Genomic DNA, 17,403 nt, shown 5'->3' on the forward strand with positions numbered 1-17,403 from the left:
ACAATACAAGCATCCATATTATTATTATTATTATTATTATTATTATTATTATTATTATTATTATTATTATTATATATTTAAATTTTTTTGGGAAAACTGAAACCGACTTAGATAGTCACGGAGTATCGTTTTAATATTAAATGCTTTAATTGCCCAATAACTTTTATGTTCAAGTTCAACCGGTAAATGACAATGTTTACCAAAAACTAACCTATATGGTGACTTCCCTAATGATGTCTTAAATGCAGTTCTATATGCCCATAATGCATCAGTTAATCTTAAAGACCAATCTTTTCGATTTGGGTTTACTGTTTTTTCTAAAATTTGTTTTATTTCTCTATTTGCAAGTTCAACTTGACCATTACTTTGAGGATGATATGGGGTAGAAACTTTATGTGTAATGGCATATTTTCTTAACAAAGAAGAAAATGATTTATTTATAAAATGACTTCCCCCGAAACTTTATGTGTAATGCCATATTTTCTTAAGAAAGAAGAAAATGATTTATTTATAAAATGACTTCCCACATCACTAATTATTGCTACAGGTATTCCAAATCGGCTAAAAATATTTTCTTTTAAAAATTTTATAACAACTTTATGATCATTAGTTCTACATGCAATTGCTTTAATCTATTTTGAAAAATAATCAACAGCGACTAAATTATACGTATATCCAAAAGATAATGAAAATGGACCCATAAAATCTATCCCCCAACTATCGAATATTTCAATAATTTTGATTGGATTTAAAGGCGTCATGTTTCGTTTTGAAATTGATCCCATCTTCTGACAGTTTTCACAAGATTTGCAAAATAAATGTGTATCTTTGAATAAAGACGGCCAATAAAATCCACATTGTAAGATTTTTGCAGCTGTTTTATTGGATGAAAAATGACCTCCACATGCTTCAGAATGACAAAATTTAATAACATTACTTACTTCATTGTCGGGTATGCATCGTCAAAAAATTTGGTATGGACAATACTTAAACAAGTAAGGATCATCCCAATAAAATTTTTAACTTCTATCAAAAATTTATTCTTATCCTGTGAATTCCAATGAGAAGTCATTTTATTTGTAACAATAAAATTTACAATGTTAGCAAACCAGGCCATAATAGTAGCATAAAAAAACTGATCATCTGGAAATTTTTCATTTATTGGTATTTCATTATGAGATTATTCAGTCATTATTCTAGATAAATGATCGGCTACGACATTTTCTTTTCCTTTTTTATCTTTAATTATAATATCAAATTCTTGTAACAATAAAATCCACCGTATTAATCTTGGCTTAGCATCTTGTTTATTTGATAAATATTTTACGGCAGAATGATCAGTGTACACAATAGTAGTAGAACCAATTAAATAAGATCGGAACTTATCTAATGCAAATACTACTGAAAGTAATTCTTTTTCAGTGGTTGAATAATTTATTTGGGCACTATTTAAGGTTCTACTAGCATAATAGATTGCATACGGTTTTCCTTCTTTTCTCTGTCCTAACACAGCTCCTATAGCATAATCACTTGCATTACACATTAATTCAAATGGTAAAGACAAATCTGGAGGTTGTAAAATAGGTGATGTAATTAAAAGATTAATTATTTTTTTAAAAGCATTTTCACATTGTTGAGTCCATTCAAAATGTGTATCTTTTGTTAAAAGATTCGAAATTGGTTTAGATATTATGCTGAAATTTTTTATAAAACTTCTATAAAAACCTGCATGACCCAAGAATGATTCAACTTCTTTGACCGTTTTTGGTGATGTTAAATTAGCAACAACATCAACTTTTTCTTTATCAACTTCAATTCCTTTTTCAGATATCACATGACCTAACACAATCCCAGATTTAACCATATAATGACATTTTTCCAAATTTAAAACAAAATTTTTTTCTTCACATTGTTTTATTACTTCTTCTAGGTTTTTAAGACAATTTTCAAATGCGTTTTCAAAAACAGTTATATCATCCATAAAAACTTTTACAAATTCTTTAATCATATCACTGAAAATACTTAACATGCATCTTTGAAAAGTATCCAGAGCATTACATAAACCAAATGACATTCTTTTAAATGCAAAAGTTCCGAAAAGACAAGTGAAAGTAGTTTTTTCTTGATCTTCAAATGATATAGGTATTTGATAATACCCCGAATACCCATCAAGAAAACAGTAATCAGAATTTCCTGCTATTTTTTCTAGAATTTGATCTAAAAATGGTAGTGGGAAATTATCTTTTCTAGTTGCATCATTTAATTTTCTATAATCAATACACATATACAAACTAGATGAAATCCTAGCTTGTAATAACTCTCCCTTTTCATTTTTTATAACAGTGATGCCTGATTTTTTAGGTACTACTTGTGTTGGACTTACCCATTTACTATCTGAGATTGGATAGATAATTCCAGCGTCTAATAGTTTTAATACTTCATTCTTAACAACTTCATTCATATGTGGATTTAACCTTATTTGTGGTTGTTGATATGTTTTAGCATTTTCTTCCAAATGAATTTTATGTGTGCAAATTAAAGGATTTATACCTTTTATATCTTTCAAAGTCCATTCAATTGCATTTTTATATTTTTTAAGTAATTTAATTAAATCTTCTTCTTGATTTGGTAGAAGAGTGAAAGAAATTATAGCAGGAAATGTTTTATTTTCACCAAGAAATACATATTTCAATTCCAATGCTAAAACTTTTAATTTAAGTTTTGTATTATCATCTTCTTTAAAATTATTTTCAGACTCAAAATTTTCTATTGAAAAAAATTCAGATTGTTGATTTAAGTTTTCTTCTTGTATATTTTCTTCAACAATTGTTTCAATTTCATTATCATATTCATTTTCATTAATACTTGGTTGTTTACATAAATTGAAAACATTAAGTTCTAGAGTCATATTTCCAAAAGACAATTTCATTATTCCATTTCGACAATTAATTAAAGCATTTGAAGTTGCTAGAAATGGTCGTCCCAATATTACTGAAATTTCATTATGTACTTCTATTGGTTGTGTATCCAAAACAATAAAATCTACAGGATATATGAATTTATCAACTTGAACCAACACATCTTGTACAATACCTCTAGGTATTTTGATTGACCTATCCGCCAGTAAGAGAGTAACAGAAGTGAGTTTTAATTCTCCTAAATTAAGTTTTTCATAAACTGAATAAGGAAGTAAATTCACACTTGCTCCCAAATCTAACAAAGCTTTTTTAATTTTATTTTCTCCAATAATACATGAAATTGTTGGACAATCAGGATCTTTATATTTTAAACTAGAATTATTTTGAAGAATAGAACTTACTTATTCAGCCAAGAATGTTTTCTTCTTCACATGCAATTTTCTCTTCACAGTACATAAGTCTTTTAAAAACTATGCATATGAAGGTCCTTGTTTAATAGCATCTAATAATGGAATATTTATCTTTACTTGTTTAAAAACTTCATAGATATCAGAATCATTTTTTTGTTTTTTATGATTTGTTAATACATGAGGAAATGGTGGAGGTTATTTGATTCATTTACTATTTCCGATTATTTATCATTCAACATATTATTTTTAGAATTTAAGGTATCATCATTCTCAAAAGTATCAGGATTATCATCCTTACTCTTTGATTTTAAATGATCCTTGTTTTCATTACTATATGGATCATTAACTTTTTCACCACTTCGAAGGGTAATAATATATTTTATTGGATCAATTTTTTCAATTTTTAATTATTGATTTTGATTTTTAGGATTAGGTTGAGGTTGAGATGGAAATTTTCCTTTTTCATGAATATTAAGTGCAGATGCAAATTTTGCAAGAGTTTCTTTCAAATCACTCATAGATTGACTGTTTTGAATATTGATAGATTCTTGCTTTTGGATAAATGCATGAATTACATCTTCAAAGTTTTTTCTTGGAGTTGTAACATAAGGAATATAAACTTGATGATTTAGGTTATTTTGAAAATATTGTTGTGAGGGTTGTGCATTATTATCATTCCTCCAACTAAAATTAGGATGATTTTTCTATCAAGGATTATATGATGTTGAAAAAGGATCTAGTATTGATTTTTTATAATTGTTAACATAATTTGCTTGCTCATGGAGACATTCTTTAAATGAAGGTAATGTTGGACAATCTTATGTAGCATGATCATGTGTATCACATATATGACAAACAATTTCTTGAATACTTTTTAATTGACCACTCTTTTTCATTTCTAATGACTCAATTTTTCTTGCTAAAGATGCAAGTTTAGCTTTAATATCTATATCATCTTTAAGATTATAGATACCACCCCCATTTGTTGAATTATTGATTTTAGTCGTTGGTGGTTCTATTGTGCCTATATTATCCCAAATTTGAGCATTTTCTCCTATTGAATCAAAATACTCCATAGCTTCATTTGGGTTTTTATCTTCAAAAGTTCCATTACACATGAATTCTATCATTTGCGTATCTTTAGGTATTAGACCTTCATAAAAGTGAGAAACTATTCTCCATGTTTCAAAACCATGATGTGGGCATGTATTAAGTAATTCTTTATATCTATCCCAACATTGATAAAATGTTTCTCCTTGTTTTTGAGAAAAAGTAGTAATTTGTCTTTTAGAAGAGTTTGTTCTATGGGAAGGAAAAAAACTTTTTGAGAAATTGTTGTTGCATTTCTTCCCATGATCTTATTGAACTTGATCTCAAATTTTTTAGCCATGTTTTAGTTTTATCTTTTAAAGAAAAAGGGAAAAGCTTTAATCGAACTATATCCATGCTACAATTTTGATCATTATAAGTGTTATAAACTTCCTCAAATTCTATTAGATGTAAATATGGATTTTCAGAATCTAAGCCATGAAAATTTGATAAAAGTTGAATAATTTGAGGTTTAAAGTTGAAATTAGATGCATCGGGAGGAAAAACTAAACAAGATGGGGCAGTAGTTCTAATAGGGTTCATATGGTGCCTAAGTGTTCTTAATTGATCATGTTCTTGATTATTATTATTATTATTGTTATTAATGTTATCATAATCCTGATTATTTGAATTATCATCCATGTTTAAATTATTTTCAGATACTCGAATAAGTCTACCACTTTTTTTCGACTCCAAATACTCATACAAAAAAAAAACACAATACTTATAAATAAAACATAATTAACAAATATAAACTTAATTTATACCTCTCCGGCAACAGCGCCAAAAACTTGCTACTACTTAAATTATAATTCACCCACGTGTAGGCTGTCTGTAAGTAATATATTTCGTAAGTACGAGATCGATCCACAGAGAGGTTATTTTAAGTTTAAATTTATTAATTTATAGATTACCAAATGCAAGAACGAAGTTTACAAATTAAAAATTTTTGTCAAGGCTCAAGGATTTATTCTTGGTTTATGCAATATTGTTTAACTAAAATTAAAACAAAGGAAACCACCATAAATAATGGTTCCAAGAAAAATAAATATTTAAACACGCACCTAATATAATATAGTTCTCACTATAGAAAATACCGAATTCACCGATATTTTATATATGGTACCTATGATTATATATATATAACTATATAAATATATAACTGCATAAAGTAAATGTTAAATAAATCATTATATTTCATTTAGAACAACTGGCAGAGCCACGCTATTGCCTAAATGAAATATATGATTTAATAAGTTAGTTGCGGGAAAGTAAAAGTTAGTTGCAAAAAGTAAAAGTTAATTGCGATAAAATAAATGTTAGATGCGGAAAGTAAAAGTTAGTTGCGATAAAGTAAATGTTAGATGCGGAAAGTAAAAATTAATTGCGTTAAAGTAAATGTTAGATTGGATAAAGTAACTGTNATATATATATATATATATATATATATAATTTTATATATATATATATGTATAATATAACAATAATAATTGATGAAATATTTATTGTATCATTTGATGTAAATTGATAACAACAAATAATTCATTTTTATACCTACAATAAAAAAGAAATTAGCAAAATGAAAAGAAATAAAGAAAGAATATACAAAATATAAACAATCTTACTTCACCAAGAAGTCATCCTCTTTACCTTGACATAATAGATTTAGCTTTCCATGAACTTACTTTTGATCAACACTAAAAACATCACTCATAATTGGGAAAATGAAAAATATATTGGAACTTAGAACTTTTATACACACTCACACTATATTTTACAATGAGATAGAATGATTCTTAAGCTAGCACAAGGCCTCTATTTATAGGCCAAATGAGAGACAGGGTCAAAATTTTTATTAATGCCATGTAGTTGTAATAGTAATCTTTGTCTCCTCCAACTTCAATTCCATGTCCCTTCTTTCAATGCTTTGTTCCACGACTTTAATCACCGAATTTGACTCTGCTCAAAACAGCAAAAATGTGGAGAATTGTCTGTAGATGAATTTGGTTACTTTGTTCACCTCATTTGGTTAAATTTTGAAATAGTTATGATTTTTTTACTATATGCTGGTCATGGTGAAAGTAAATTTATCCTCCTTTTGATATTTTCACAATTTGATCATCTTACCCAACTTTTTAGGCAATCATGTCTTCTACAAAGTTGTAGATACTTTCTCAAGAATTTCAAACATGCTTAAATCACCTCCATTTATATTTTTTAGCTTGAGTTATCATTATTTTACCAACACGTAGAAAACCTGAAAATAAAACATATTTAGTAAGACATTTAAATATAAACACACAATACTAAAATAACATAATTTTATAATTTTAATGAAACTTAAATTTTTAAAATATAGGTTTTAAAATATAATAAATTATTAATTTTAAGTTTCATCAATAGTCACGTAAATAAAAGCATGCATATATACATAATTTTTCTTTTAAACCAAGCATGCAACATATTTATCATAATTACGTAAAAATCCTGAACATGATGCATAAACGTTTACAAATCATAAATTTTTGCTCAGGGTACTGCCAAAACCAAAATCTCACCTCGGGTGCAAAATAATCATTTTGCCCTTGGAAGCCCAAAAATTGTTGTTTTACCCATGGACCTCTTAAATTGACCCCAAGCTTACCAAACTCCTAAAAATGTCCCAAAACATTTTTACAAGCATTCCTAGATGTAAACTTGAGCCAAATTCAGAAATTAATCGATTCGTTTTAAAACATTGACCGGGGTCCCGGTTTTAACCCGAACCGACTCGAAACTTAACCAAATTCTTCTCAACTTATTACCACACCTTATAAACATTTAAAAGGTCCTAAAATCATCAAAACTAGACATCTATACCCCTCGATCAGACATTGTAAGCTGCTGCTAATTCCTTCAACCACACTACTCGATCCTTAAACCCATTGCCCATGCACGTTCGCGTCCCTAGCCCAAAACCAAGTGAACCATTTCCTTACCCACCTCTCCTAGAACACCCTAGGAGTATACTGAACAGAGCCAACCCAAGGGTTCAGCCCCATGCAGTCTACAACACCAACCCGATCGCTAGGAACCACAAGTGTAACGCCGAGCTCTACCCCCTCCACGTGTACTGCCGGCCCTTCGGTGGTCCCAGTGATGGTTGGACCTTCCAGGACCGTGACTCTGACCCACCAGGGTCTGGTCCAGACCTTGGTCCAGCCCTCGCACCACCCGATCCACCCCAAGCCAGAACTACAGCCCCAACCGAGCAAGAACCCAAGAACAACGCTCGATCTCTCCTTCTACAACAACACCGAACAACTATCACCCCAAGACTCCTTTGTGACACCACTAACAGCCTCTGAAAAGCCCTAAGCCGCAGCCCGTTGCACCTCAATTCAGAAAAACTTGAGTGACATTAAAAGAAATGCATTACATGAACAAAAATAAAAAATCCTTCATGTTCTTGTTTGGATCGAGAGTTTTGCTACAGATTTATCACACAACAGCATGTATATGGCGTATGAGATGCAAAAACGAGAGTATAATGCGTTCCTTGATGTTAGATGAACGAAAACGAGACGAAGGAGACACCGGGAGGATTAGTCTTGAAGAAAATGAAGTGGCCAATGGAACCTTCAGCTGGGAGTGATGAAACCGATGGAAAAAAGTTGAGGGAGAGGGTATCGGCTGTGAGGGGTGTTTAGGTTTAGGTTAATGATAATTATGTATTATTTAAAAGGTTAACAATTAACTAATGAGCCCTAAATTATTAATTAAAAGTTTAAAAGATATTTAAGCCCAATAAGCTTAAAAGTAGGCCAATTAAATCCAAACACACTCCCGAAATATATTTCGTATTGGAAAGTTTTTGAAAATATTAGCCGAACTCTCAAAAAGTCCCCCGATTCGACAAAATTTGTGTACAGTTACAAATTTAAAATCTTACGGGTAAAAATACCCATTAAATCGCATTTTTGAGAAATACACTTAAAACATCTTAAAATAATAAATAAAAATTAATTATGTCATAAAATAATTTTCATGAAAATTCTTCGGTCTCCGTTCCTCGTTCGAGCGTGAAATGCACCTAGAAACCCAAATGCATGAACTTATAAAATTTCATGAATAAATTCTACCATGCATGAATTATGCATAAAAATAATTAAACTCATAATAAAAAATAAAATCCTTGATTGCATGCATTCAGGTTACGTGAATTAAATTCTTGGACCTTACAAGTGATCATTGATGTATCTGTATCCACTTCATTGGTCATTGAGAAAAGGCGTGCTTGCGCTTTATTGGAACCTCCTGAATAGTCGTTGGCAATATGCTCTGGTCATCTGCAACGATATCAAACATTTGTGCCTTACATACATTCAGCGGCATGAGGTTTACCACACTTAGGACAAGGTGGTCTGTTCTGATCCTTACTCGGAAAGGGACCTTTGGCACGTAACTCCTCTAGTCGAATACCTTTACTATCTGCCTTTTTGCCTTGTTTTGCTCTTTGGCTCTTTTGAAAATATTGTTACCTTCGCAGCTGCCTATCTTTTTCGATTTCCTGTTCATCTTGTTCTACCATAAGGGCTTTATCCACTGTCTCCCCATAACTAGCAGCTTTTGACATCCTTACATCTCTTTTGATTTCAGAGCAAAGTCTTCGCATGAAATATTCGCCCTTAACTATGTCATTTTGAGCAGCATATTGTACATATTGAACTCCTGCTTCAACCTATTGTATATACTCAATCATCGACATTGTCCCTCACTTCAAATTCAGGAAATCACTGGCCTTCTTTTCGCGTACATCTTTGCTAAAATATTTGTTGTAAAACGTGGACTTAAATGTATCCCATGTCAATGATCTCGCAGGTAATGCCACTTTTACATTTTCCCACCATATTCTCGCATGTTTTGTCAACATAAAGATGGCACAAGTTACCTTATCGGCATATTCCATGTGTAGGTAGGAGATGATGGTTTCCAAGGACTTAATCCATTCATCTGCTACTATTGGATCAGTGCTCCCCGTAAATTCTGGAGGATTCAAGTGTCTAAATCGGTCATATACCTCCATCTGAACAGGCACATGTCTGGGTACTATGCCTTGTGCTTATGCCTGCTCATTAGTAGTCTGTTGCATCTCCAATAGTTGTTGTATCTGCTCACCTTGGGCTTTTGCTTGTTGTTGGAGTAGTTGAACAAAGTCATCTACTGGTCGTGGCACACTACCTTCTCCTTCAGTTACCGGTGCTTTGCTCTTAGACGACTTGTTGGGACATCAAATTCTCGCACCCAAGACGCAACGGAAGTTTAAAAATTTTGTTCTTGGGTGTCGTGTGTTCAAAACATACATAGAGCATTTAGAATTATACTTTTGCGTTCTCAACCCTGGACTCCAAACTATTCCAGTGTTTAGGCGAATATAGCCCTTCTTGTAATTTCTTACAAACGGCTCTTCTCCTTTGATCGTCTAATTAGGTCCACGATCGAATAATGTTTTTCCTCACTTGGATTGCACTAGAAATCACAAGCGATTCATGCGTAGAGATTACGTACTCCGAATTTCAAAAATACGGAGACGATGCAGCGACGGCGGCGCAACGGAGGTGGAAGAACAAAGTGGCGGAAAAAGATTTTCCCAAAAGTTCAAGTGGCCGTGACATCATGATTCTCAATCATGATTATATTTCACTTATGATCCATAATAATTATTTAATAAAATAATTAATGATTCTTAATCAATAATTAAGCAAATAATTTGCTTTGTGGCCAAGAATTCCATCACCAATTTCAAGTGGTGGCCGAGAGCTTTTTGGCAAAGGGAGGAAAATGTTTTTTTCCTTTTGTGTGCAAAAAATAATTATCCAACAATGAGCCCTAATAGTGTATATATAGAGTGAGACTCCTAATCTAATTAGGAGTCCTTTTCCCACAAGAACTCTAACAGAGGCGGCCCTGGAGTGGTCAGTAAGGGGCCACCGCACAAAACCCCAGTTGGATAGGGCCCCAATTAAGATGAGGTTAGAGGTATATTGGGTTGGAAATTTGGGCTTGGTATTGACACTACAAGAAAAAATGCCTACGACAACGGTCTTTTTCCGTCGTTGTATGTCTTTTAAAACTGTTATTAAAGCCCATGTGGTCAAAGGGTGCGCTCAAAAACAACGGTTTTTATCCGTTGTTGAAGCTACAATTTGCGACGGTTTTTAACAAATCGTCTCAAATAAATATCGTGACGGATTTTTGTTCAACTAGCGACGGTTTTAAAAACCGTCGCTAAATTAAGCGACATTTTTAATACCGTCACTAACATTAGCGACGGTTAGGTAATGCATTCCGTCGCTAATTTCAGCGAAAGTTAGTTCATTATTTCCGTGCTAATATTTTCAGTAAAATAAAAAAAATTACTTTTAACAATTTAATAATTCTAAAAAAACTTGTAAATTGAATAGACTAAGATCTTAACTAAAACTTAAAAATTTAACAAAAAATAAAACGAAAAAATTTACATAAATAAGTGGGGGTTTCAAAAACTTAGAAAAATTTTCTAAAATTACCGAAACTAAAATTATGTAAGAAAAATTTTAAATGTTGTGAAGTGTGTTTTAAATGGACCGAATGAGCGGGTATTTATAGAAGAGTTGCGACGGGTTTTGGTTAAACCGTCGCTATTTAACAATGAACTGTCGGACATTTATAATTTACGACAGTGTTTTCTAAACCGTCGCTAATTTTAGCGACGGTTTTGCTGAAACCTTCGCTAATAAAAAAGATACGACGGATTTATTTAAAACTGTCACTAAATATAGCGACAGATATGATATCGTCGCTATATATAGCGACGGTTTTAGGACAAACCGTCGCTATTTTTAAATAAAACCGTCGCTATTTTTAAATTAGCGAAGGTTGACATAAAACCGTCGCTAAATACGTTTTACATAAGTCGATTGTCTAAAAAAACACGCTAATAGACAACATTTCTATAAACCGTTGTCTTTGACCCTAAAAAACGCTCAAATGACAACGGTTTTATAAAAACGTTGTCATTGACTCTAAAAACCGTTGTCTTTGACACCTAAAAGACAACGGTTTTTATAAAACTGTTGTCTTTTGTTTAAAAATCACACCTACGACAACGGTTTTTACTAAAACCGTTGTCAAAAAGCATATGACAACGGTTTTAGTAAAAACCGTTGTCGTAGGTGTGTTGTTGATCTTGATTTTTCTTGTAGTGTGAGAGTGAGTTTCCGGAAACACTTGATTATGAAATATTGATCGATGACTTTGTGATAAAAATGCAAGAAGATCGGTTTTTCACCATTAATCGTAATAGAATATATTTTTTATTATATGATGTAACGATAGTGATTATCAGCAATGTATAATGTAATGTTTTTTTTATTATAGAAGTTAGTTTATGTAATCAAATAATGAAATTATTTTTATATCATTGATTTTAGTATTAATTAGTTTTATATAAATACAAAGGGCTTTTTTTTTGCACCGGACCCTTCAAAGTCTAAGACCGGCCCTGGTCTCTAATAATTTCATTATAATGAAATTCCCATATAATTAATATATAATGTATTTATTAACATTTAATAATACATGATATAATAATATCATATACACATATTTTATATCACCATATAAAATATGTACATGTATATGTATATTAAATTAAATAACCATTATTTAATTTATGAACATAACTCATTGGTTCATTTAAATTCTAGACTTCTCTAGAATATTTATGGAAATTTGTGCATTTTAGTAGTCACTACTACTAGCACAATCATTTTTAGTTAGTAAATTCCAAATTCACTAAAGAAAAATGATTCCGAACTCATTATAAACCCGATAGACGATCCGAACGCGCCGATGTACCAAGGATACAATCTTGTTAATATAATGAAAATCGAAAATTTCGAAGATAAAAATTTTCACTTACCATATTGGGCAGCTGCCAGTTTTAGTGAACTCCTTCACAAAACAGGCAGTTCCACTCTCCTTCCTTATTTAGCAATCATGTTATCTTCCATTTCTTCCATCCTATGGAATCAGCTTATAAACTTCTTTATAATTTTCCTGTTTGATCTCCATCAAACTATAGTCGCCAAATTCCAACTCCTTGAAATTGGACTATCTCAACGGGAATACAGAATCCGTTACTTGTGTGACACTCAATGGTTTAGAGATACAGCTAGCCGTGGGTTCACATCTCCATGTGATTCAGAATAACATTTATTCTTATTCGGGTTTTCTCTAGTTAACCCCATTCTTTCATCAACTCCTTGATCAAGAATGTCTCAACTCATTTCAGATTGCACCCATCGGATCATGGTAAGAGCGTCTAGTAGCAGCGCCCCATGATCCCCTAGGTATCACTGATAGTGCCTGCAAGAACCTTTATTCATGGTTAGCATACAGTACGGTCCCGTCAACACATATATTACGATCGAATCTGCAACCATTGGTATATCGAGAGTTGCATATAAATTCCATAACGATGTGATTTATCTTTGAGTACTAATAGTGGCATGGTATGTGCAACTAGGAAAACACTTTCCCTAAAGCACATTTCTTGCTCTGGCCTGAGACTCCTTGCTATATTAACTAATCAGATCACATAGGATATCTTCACCCGTAGGCGAACAGTGAATACCCGTCTACAATGCATTTGCTCCTACGTATTTTGAAACTACACCCAACCTCGCCACCTGATGACCCTCGATGGAGTCGGTAACGGATCAAAGTGCATGCTAGTACGTATAGCCCCTAGATTGTCTCGGGTCAAAGGACTAATGTTGTACAACCATCACTGCGGACTATTCCACTCGATAAGTGAGAACCACTTGGACATTCTGAGAGAGGGTTGTTGTAACGCCCCAGATTTAACGATTGTCCTCACTGTACCAAGACGAATCTTTCCAGCGTGCTTATGTTCTCACTCACACGCACCCTAGAAAACTTCCCAGGAGGTCTCCCATCCCAGAATTTCCCACAAGTCAAGCATGCTTAACTTTGGAGTTCTTATGTGATGAGCTAACGAAAAGAAGATGCACCTTCGTGGTATAAGTAGTACATATCAAATTTTTTAAGCCCCCTTCAACTGTACAACCCATTACATTGAACAGTCTCGGAATCCCTCTCCTTCCAGTGTAAGATCGGTTCATTCATGTTCCCTCCGCCTAGAAGCCTGCCAGGAGCCGCTCATTGTCCGTGCAACCTCATGGCACCGGCGATATCCCCCACCCTCTTCGGCCCCGGGCCTCACATGCCCACCAGCTTCCGCTTGGTACGTCCTCGAACCACACCGTACTATGAGAGGTCGGCTCTGATACCAACTGAAACGCCCCAGATTCGACGAATTTTCTCACTATACGAAGACGAATCTTTACAGCGTGCTTATGTGCGCATTCACACGCACCCTAGGAAACTTCACAGGAGGTCACCCATCCCAGAATTGCCCCAAGTCAAACACGCTTAACTTTCGAGTTCTTATGTGATGAGCTACCGAAAAGAAGATGCACCTTCGTGGTATGAGTAGTACATATCAAATCTTTTAAGCCCTCTTCAATTGTACAGTCCATGACATTGAACAGTCTCGGAATCCCTCTCCTTCCGGTGTAAGATCGGTTCATTCATGTTCCCTCCGCCTAGAAGCCTGCCAGGAGCCGCTCATTGTCCGTGCAACTTCATGGCATCGGTGATCACCCCCCGCCCTCTTCGGCCCCGGGCCTCACAGTTGTTCAGTGCATCATCATATGATCACCCATCTGTGTGAATGGACATCTCCATGCCCTTGTCAATGAAACATGGCGTTTACATCACATATGTTAGTCTCGAGCTCTAGCGACCTTTATCCTTGTTTTAGGCTGCTGATTCGACTAGCAACCTGTTTAGAATATACGGTACACTTCCTAATGAGTTTCATGATCTTACGTTGTGACGCAGACCTCGTGGTACAAATTGTATATTCAAGAACTTTATCTATGCAGCTTGCATGGGTATACAGATAAAGTATAATACCATAATCGAATAAAATCGTAAAATATTATTAAAATAAAGATCGTTTTACATTAGAGTTAATAAAAATGGAGCCACAAGTTGGCTTGCCGGGCACCTACTCTAACAATCTCCCACTTGCCCTATAGCCAACTACCCATAGATCTTAGACCCATTGCTTTGCGATGCTACTCAAACAATGGTCCTGGCAGGGGCTTCGTCAGTGGATCAGCAACGTTATCTACGGAGGCGACTCTCTCTACCGAAATGTCTCCTCTTCCCACATTCTCTCGGATGATGTGGAACTTCCTCAGTATATGTTTGGATCGCTAATGAGACCTCGGTTCCTTGCTTGCGCAATGGCACCGGAGTTGTCACAGTAAACCGGGACTGGATCAACTGTTTGAGGAATGACACCCAACTCTTAGATTAAATTCCTAATCCAAACACCCTTTTTTGCTGCATCAGATGCAGCTACGTATTGTACCTCAGTGGTTGAATCTGCTGTGGTGTCTTTCTTGGAACTCTTCCGAGAAACATCATCACAATTGAGCTTGAATACAAATCCAGTGGTCGATTTGGAATTATCCACATCTGATTGGAAACTAGAATCAGTGTAGCTTTCCAATTTTAGTTCTCCATTCCTGTATACCAAGAACAAATTCTTAGTTCTTCTCAAGTACTTAAGAACATCCTTCACAGCTTTCCAATGCAGTGGACCGGGATTCGAGTGATATCGTCTTGAATAACAAAGTTCATATGAAATATCAAGTTTAGTAGATATCATACCATACATAATACTGCCTATGGCAGACGCATATGGAATGCGGCTCACGGTTTCTATCTCTTTATTAGTCTTAGGGCACATAGACTTGGATAGATTCACACCATGAGACATTGGGAGATTTCCTCTCATGGAATCCTCTATAGAGAATCTCCTCAGTATGGTATCGATATATGTAGATTGGGTGAGCCCTAGCATTCTTTTGATCTATCCCTATAGATCTGTATTCCTAATACATATGATGCTTCACCCATATCTTTCATGGAGAACTTACCAGCTAACCATACTTTAGTTGACTGCGACATCCCTACATCATTCCCAATTAGTAGTATGCCATCAACATAAAGCACTAGGAATGTCACTGTACTCCCATTAACCTTCTTGTATACACTAGGTGCCTCAGGATTTTTGGTTAAATAACACTCATTGATAGTGTTGACAAATCTGAGGTTCTAGCTCCTCGATGCCTTCTTGAGTCCATAAATGGATCTCTGAAGTTTGCATGCCTTATGCTCACTTCCTGCTAGTGCGAATCCTCCAGGTTGAGATATGTAAATTTCTTCCTTAATATCCCAACTAAGGAACGCTATCTTCACATCCATATGCCATATTTCATAGTCATATTTTGCTCCAATGGCTAGCAGTATCCTAATGAACTTGAGTATCGTGACTAGAGAAAATGTTTCCTCATAGTCAATACCTTGTCTTTGAGTATATCCTTTTGCAACTAGTCTAGCTTTGAAGGTCACCACCTTCCCATTCTCTCCAAGTTTCTTTTTGTAAATCCATTTGCATCCTATGGTAACAATTCCCTTAGGTGGATCTACTAAGTACCATACTTGGTTTCGAATACATGGAGTCCATCTCGGACTGCCTGGCTTCAATCCATCTTGATGAATCGGCATCAGACAATGCTTCCTTAAAATTTCTTGGATCACATCCAGGAATGGGCTCACCTTGGCCCTCTTCAAGAAGCAAGCTCAACCTATTAGGCGGCCTTGAGATCCTTTCGGATCTTCTAAGAGCTTGTGTTTCTTTGATTGGCTGTTGGGTGTGGGTTCTGCTATCTATGTAGTAATTGGTTCTCGAATCTCATCGAGTTCTATCATAAGTCTTTTTCTATCCAATAGAAACTCTTTCTCTAAGAATGTGGCATTCTTTGAAACAAACACCTTTGTTTCACTAGGATAATAGAAGTAATATCCAATAGAGTTCTTCGGATATCCGACATAGTAGCACAAATTGGCTCTACTATCCAATTTCTCTCCCACTGCCTGCTTCACGTAAGCAGGGCATCCCCATATTCTTAAGAAAGAATATTTGGGCAACTTTCCCATCCATATCTCATATGGAGTTTTATTCACTGCCTTTGCAAAGACTTGATTCAACAATCTCACCGTTTTTTCAAGCGCATATCCCCAAAGGGATGGCTAAAACTCAGTGAATCCCATCATAGATCGAACCATGTCCATCTCGTCCAATTACAACGTTCTGACACACCATACAACTAGGGTGTGGCAGGCGGAGTCCACTGTGAGATAATCTCATTCTCTTTAAGGTAATCTTGAAACTTAGTACTCAAGTATTCTCCACCTCGATCTAATCGTAGCGTTTTAATACTTTTTCCTAACTGTTTCTTTACTTCTGCTCTGAATTCTTTGAACTTTTCAAAGGCTTCAGACTTGTATTTCATCAAATACTCATACCCAAACCTCGAATGGTCATCGGTAAAGGTGATGAACTAGGAATGACCATATCTCATGCTAACACTTAGCGGACCACACACATCTATTTGGATCAAATCCAAGAGATTATGTGCATGTTCCACTTTCCCTAGGAAAGGGGCCTTGGTCATTTTTCCTTTCAGACATGACTCACATGTCACTCAGAGAGTTTATGTTTGACGAGTCAAACATACCCTCTCCCACTAGCTTGTGCATCGTTCTTTGGGAAATATGTCCTAGCCTAACGTGCCACAAATATGCTTGGTTTAGACTATCTTGTTTTCTTTTGGTTGTTGTTGAAATCGTGTTTACTTGGATATTCACTTATCATTGCCAAAACATTTCTGGCCCAGATCATTTCTTATGTCCAGACTTCTTGCAATGAAGCAAATATGTTCTGACTTATCAAGCTTTGTCAAATTCCAGGCCCACCACCTTCTCAATAGACCCAATCATACTTACACCATGCTCATTGGCAA

General features: G+C 34.4%; 1 non-coding gene across 1 annotated transcript; it reads left to right on the plus strand.

Moving 5' to 3' along the window:
* The first annotated feature begins 4,516 nt into the window (after positions 1-4,516).
* Positions 4,517-4,627, plus strand: LOC140975965 (small nucleolar RNA R71). Its single transcript, XR_012175101.1, has one exon. It is a non-coding gene; the product is annotated as a small nucleolar RNA R71 (small nucleolar RNA).
* Positions 4,628-17,403: the final 12,776 nt, after the last annotated feature.

The sequence above is a fragment of the Primulina huaijiensis genome, chromosome 4 (genome assembly GCF_012295235.1).
Source record: "Primulina huaijiensis isolate GDHJ02 chromosome 4, ASM1229523v2, whole genome shotgun sequence".
In the NCBI taxonomy this organism is placed as follows: Eukaryota; Viridiplantae; Streptophyta; class Magnoliopsida; order Lamiales; family Gesneriaceae; genus Primulina; species Primulina huaijiensis.